We start from the raw sequence: 5,712 nt of genomic DNA, 5'->3' as shown, positions 1-5,712 counted from the left end.
CAAATAAATAAAAAAAAAATTTAAAAAAAAAAATAAATAAATAAATTAAAGCATTAACTGCTGCTTTCCATAGACCAGCAGAAATGCCCAGTACAGTTGTCCAAACCATCCCGCTCACATAGATATATCTCTTGCCCTATTCCCTTTCCTGTCCTTCTCAACTCAGTAACTTTTTTCCTTTTGAATAAGTTCATTCCCTGTTACCAGTGTCTATTGTACTGTTCAGATTCCATTTTTCTCTTTCAGGTTCTCACATTAAGGAGACAACTGTCGGGCTGGTGAGATGGCTCAGTGGTCTAAAGCACCTACTTGGGACAAGCTTGGCAAAGCACAGGGACCGCGGTTCAATCACCCAGCACCACATGCCAGCCAGCCCCGCCCCCAGGTGGGCTGAGCTGGCCACACACACACACACACACACACACACAATGAATAAATAAATAAATAAATAAAAAGGAGACAACTGTCATCTCTTATACACAGTTCTTTCCCTTAATAAAGCTAGCCTTAGTTTAGAAACTAAGTGCTGTTTGTAAGGAAAAAGTGGAAATTTGCCACAATACTGCTGTTTCACAGTGGAATCTCACACTCTGGATTATTAGTTTATTCACTATACCTACTAAGTGCCAGCATTAGGTGAGACACTATTATAAGCCCTAATTGTGAATATCACAGCCAAAGTAATGACCTATAACTGGATGCATTCAAGACATTCTATGCAAATAATAAGAAACAAACTCCTCAACCCAGATTTCAAATCCCCTTCACTTACGTCTTGTAATTCTATACATCCTGTCACATTACTCATTCCCTCAAATCCTCAGCCTGTGTCCTCCAATGAGCTGCTCTGTCCAGGCATATATACCTGCTGTAAGTTTACCTGAATTTATACCAGGTAAATAAAGAATTTTAACTAAATAGACAATTCCAAGTTGCTTCTTTAAAAAGGCAGGGCCAAGTTACCTCATTTACTGCTTTATATCTTAATCATAAAAGCTATAGCTGGGCTGGCCCAATAGTTCAGCAGACTAAAGTGCCTGCTTAGGCAGAGTGCAGCAGCAGGGTTTCAATCGTGCTAGCCCCACCGCTGGGGCCCGTTGAGAGAGACATCGAGACTGGACATGATGGCACGTGCCTGTAATCCCAGCACTTGGGAGGCTGAAAACAAAAGGATCACTACATGTCCAATCTGTTGAGTGAGATCCTGTAGACCCTGTACCAAATACATTTAAAAAAATTTTAAAAAGAATAGAAAAAAATCTATAATATTTATTAAGTGCTGTCATCTCTTATACACAGTTTGCCAAAACTGCATTATTTAATAACAGTTTTACATGATTCATACCCACCTTCATCTGTTTTATGAAAAGGACTGGTTACATCTGAGGCCTCATCTTTTTCTCTTACCTCCATACCATATACAGCTGCACACATTTATGCAGGCTAACCATTTCCACCTTCTGATGGGTATGTTAACCATCAGTGGCTTTTTCCACTCCAGCCACTGCCTCTCTATCTTTCACAGATAAATCCTCTTGCACAAACCTTGCAGGATTTCCAGGGTGGCTTCCAACCAAGAAACCCTCAGGATAATTCTAATTTCATGTTTGCTCTAAGCACTCAACATACTGTAATCCTCTAAGATACCTGTGTAGATACTGCTTCTGCAAGGAATGCACAGCCATTAGCCTACTAACACTTTTTTACCTTTTCTAGTACACTCCAAACTTACTGCAGTGATTAAAGTGCCCAGAAATTAATTCAGTATGTTCCTCCCACATCCCTGCACTGGAGCCCATCAACATCTGTTGGTATTAAAACTGTGATGGGTGTGGTCATGATGTCACAATGCCAACCTCTGGCAGACTCTTGACTCCTGGGACAGGATGTACTGTGTCCTACACAGTGCTGGTAGCTCAGCAGTGCTGGGGAGGGCTGAGGGTCTATAGGAGAGCAACAAGGGTGGACTCTTGAGTCCTTTTGGAAGGGGTTCAACACTTGGGTTCTTATTAGTGGGGTCTGTTTCTAGGCAAGGCTAGGCAGGAGTTGGACGGTGAATGGAATACATGCTCAGGAACCATGTGGGACCTGAGTTAGGGTTTAGTATATGGGGAATCTTGGCCTAGAAGCTAGGAAACTGATCAAATGTGTATAGGTGGGACTAAGCCTCAGTGCCTAAAGAAAACAAGCTACCTCAGTCCTGAGATAAACATCCTGGCTGGTTAAGGTAAGCTATTAGTTGCTAGGCAACCTTGTGTCATGTGTTAGTAACTTTGCAAAAGTATAAAGAACCGTTTTGTTGTGTGGTTGCATTAGTCTTGCCCATCAGGCAGACCAGCAACCACCTAGCCCAGCTTTTGTCTATCTTTCTCATTCCTGCCACCGTTTCTCCCTGGGTAGAACCAATTGCAGTGAGACCAGCAGATCCCTAGTGGTAATAACAGTACAGATGTCAACAATTTATGGTTACTGAAAGTCATTTTCTGTGATTAAGTGTCTCAATTGGGGTAGGAAGTGTGTGTCAATGAAAGCACAGTAAAATTCGCATTAGCAGTTCATTGTAGGGATCAGTGTCAAAGAAGCTTTGCATGGAGAGAGATTTAATGGAAGACTTCTGCTTTAGGTTCCAGGAGTAATTTAGAATTGATTCTGGAGACTCTGATTGTTTGATCCTGGGGTTAGAGTTTTAAAAACCAAAGGCCCTTGGAGAATGGGTGACTTGAGGCTCAAACATTGGTACTAGTAACAGTCATGATTAAAGCTCTTTAATGCTGGGGATATAACTCAGCAGCATAAGCCCCTGCCTGGCAAGCACAAGGTCTTGAGTTCAATCCCTGGCACACACACACACAAAAAAAATAGCTCAGCCCCCTAAGCATTTATTTAGGCAAAAGCAGGGACCAGGCATTTGATCCCTAGCACCACATGCCTTGCCCAGCTCCACCCCTGTGCATGCTGAGCCAGCCACTGAGACTGGGCATGCCTGTAATCCCAGCACTGAGGAGGCTGAAAATAAGATCACTATGAGTCCAAGCTGCATAGTGAGGCCCTGTACCAAATACAATAAAAATAAATAAATAAATAAATAAATAAATAAATAAATAAATTCTCTTTAACAAGGTGTTCTAAATCCTGTTCAGGTCCAAACTCAAGCCCACTCTCAAGAGGCTAAAGAAAAGCAATTATATTCCTAGATTATCAATCTTTCTGTCTTAAAATTTGAGAAACGTGGTAAGATTACTAAAGAAATTTGTTTTTGTTTTCTTTTTAAAAAATCTTTCTCAATAGTCACTAGAACCAAATAGGAAAAACAGAACCAGGTGGTTAAAATGAGCCTTTTCTTCTAGGACCAAGGTGTTATGGTTTGTGTGTAGTTGTCCCCCAAAAGCTTCATGCAGTCTTGGGGCAGCTTTTGGAGTTTGTGATTAATTCATGATTCAAGGCTAAGATTATGGGTCTGAGGACTGCTGGGATTATGGGTGTGAGTGCTACACTCAGCCTGGGGCAGACGAGGAGAAACACCTGCTCTCTGTTGCCATCTTTGCTGCTACTCCTCCCATTTGCTCTGGCACTTTCACTGTTTTCCACTGAGTTGAGCTGCTGCTCTCTGCCATGTGCGCTCTGCCTTGGAGCCAGCTGAGTATGGACTGACATCTCCACAAACTGTGAGCTAAATAAACGTTTCCTTCCTTCATTTTGGGTGTCAGGTGTTTTATTTTCTCTGCTTGTTTTTTGCCCTTTACTAGAGTGTAAGCTCCCTGAAAGTAAAGACTTCTCCCTCAACATCATGGCCATAATAGGTAGTGGATATGAGTTTATAGACTAAGTAAAGGCAGCCCACTTTGACTTGAATCAGGTTTTCTTTCCATCTACTTCTTTACCTAACAAAGGCTTTCTTGTATTTTACTGTGTCGCTTCTGACAGTGTAACCAATCTGTGTTCATTATTATTTAACCTTGGTTTCTGTGCTTGTTCCTTTATTTTTCGATCTGTGTGTATTGTATTTTCATCAAATGGACAAGAAATGAGCATTACTAAACATTATTATTTCTTGGTTGTCTTTTCTCTCAGAGAAGCAAGAAACGGTCGCTACGCTTAGGCACCGCCGAGAGGAGGCGCGCGTGCGTCATACGTCATCAGCGCGCGCCGGAAGCTCGCCTTCCGCTAAGGCTTGTGGGAGGGGAGACCGGGCGGCGAGGGCATCGCTGGGAAGTTGAGAGAAGTGAGCTCCGCCCCTAAGAGGTTGCTGTGGGCTCGAGAGAGGGAGTGTGGTCGGAGCGTAGGGCAGTCCTGGATGCAAGGCTGGGGAGGGACCGTTTCGTAGGCATCTAGGCTACGTAGGCGATTGCGTAGCTTTCCCCCCTGGGGATAGCCGGGCGGGCGAGGAGAGAAACTTGTGGGAGTCCAGGAGTTGCGCGTAAGTGAGAGGACGCCTTTGTGGCCGGACACAGCGGGCTCAGGATGTCAGCGGTTATAAATGTGCATTTACCAGCAGCCAAGAGCCCTGAGGTCGGGAGTTGGGGCGTGGCGGGCCCCCTTGGCTGTAGGACTCGGTGGTTTCGAACTTGGGTGGTGTTTGCCAGGGATTGTGGCCCTTCGTTAAGGGTATGGGTTAATAGGAACTCCGGGCCCCAGGAGTCCTTAGGGGATGTGGGTGTACGTGTGCTTCTTGTACAGATGCGGGAGTGATGGTCGCTTGTCTTGTGCACAGATTGAGAGAGTGGAGTTTCGGAGGCTCAGAAGTCCTGGCTGGTGAGTTTGTTCAACTCAGACATTGGCTGTGAACGCACTTGATGTGTGTGTGTGTTTTAGGGAAGGGTCTACAGGCTGTTGAGGGTGTCACTACTAGATGGGACGCAGTATTGATCCGCCTGTGTACAGCCTCCTGAGAGCTGGGATTACAGGCGCAAGCCACCACACCTATTCTCAATTGCCCTCTCAGCGCGCCCCGGGGTCAGGCCTGACACAGGCCAGGATAGAACCTGCCCTGGGCCTGCTTGCAGGCGCTTTAATCTGCTGAGCTATTTGGCCGGTCCTTGATTGACATTAACATTTCTCCAAATATTCAGGTCCAGGTTCCTCCTCTGTTACTAATTTTCTGATCCTCTGTTTTACCACATAGTCCAATCTTCTTGAACACTCACAAATTAATTTTTTTTTTTTTTTGGGGGGGAGATCAGTGGTTCCACATACTTAAAATAGGTTTTTTATTTAACAGTGTTTTTACCTTGTAAGTTTACTGAATAGTCTTTTCAATTCTCTATATCAGTATTGGTATGGTTTGTGTCTAGTTGTCTCCCCAAAGCTTCATGCAGTCATGGGGGCAGACTTAGAGTTTGTGATTAACTCATGATCAACTGGGATTATGGGTGTGAGTTGCTGGGATTATGGGTATGAGTGTTGCACCCAGCCTGGGGTGTATACTCTGACTGCAATATAAGGGAGACAGATTTCCTCTCTGTTGCCATTGTTGCTGCTACTGGTCCCTTGCTTTCTTGCTTTTTGCCACAGCCATGAATAACTTCTGTCTGCCATGTACCACTCTGCGCTGGAGCCAGCTGAGTATGGACTGAAACCTCCAGTAACTGTGAGCTAAATAAACCTTTCCTTCCTTACATTTGGGTGTTGACTACTTTGTCCCAGCAACGAGAGAAGAGTAACAGAGGGAGACAAGTATAAAGACTGTTATTAAAGTGCTTATTATATATATAT

At 44.2% G+C, this 5,712-nt stretch overlaps 2 protein-coding genes across 2 annotated transcripts in view; one reads left to right on the top strand and one right to left on the bottom strand.

Annotated features, from left to right (window-relative positions):
* The window catches only part of LOC101573165, an 84,831-nt gene that overhangs the window by 30,227 nt on the left and 48,892 nt on the right, over window positions 1-5,712 (bottom strand).
* Window positions 5,553-5,712, top strand: part of LOC111813625 (zinc finger protein 432-like) — a 14,195-nt gene continuing 14,035 nt past the window's right edge. The window contains exon 1 of the mRNA XM_023704865.1: window positions 5,553-5,587. The gene's annotated coding sequence lies outside the window, so the exon portion shown is untranslated. The remainder of the gene's footprint in view (window positions 5,588-5,712) is intronic.

The sequence above is a fragment of the Octodon degus genome, unplaced genomic scaffold (assembly GCF_000260255.1).
Source record: "Octodon degus isolate 3935 unplaced genomic scaffold, OctDeg1.0 scaffold00206, whole genome shotgun sequence".
Lineage (NCBI taxonomy): Eukaryota > Metazoa > Chordata > Mammalia > Rodentia > Octodontidae > Octodon > Octodon degus.
This window is presented reverse-complemented; position numbering and strand designations above follow the sequence as displayed.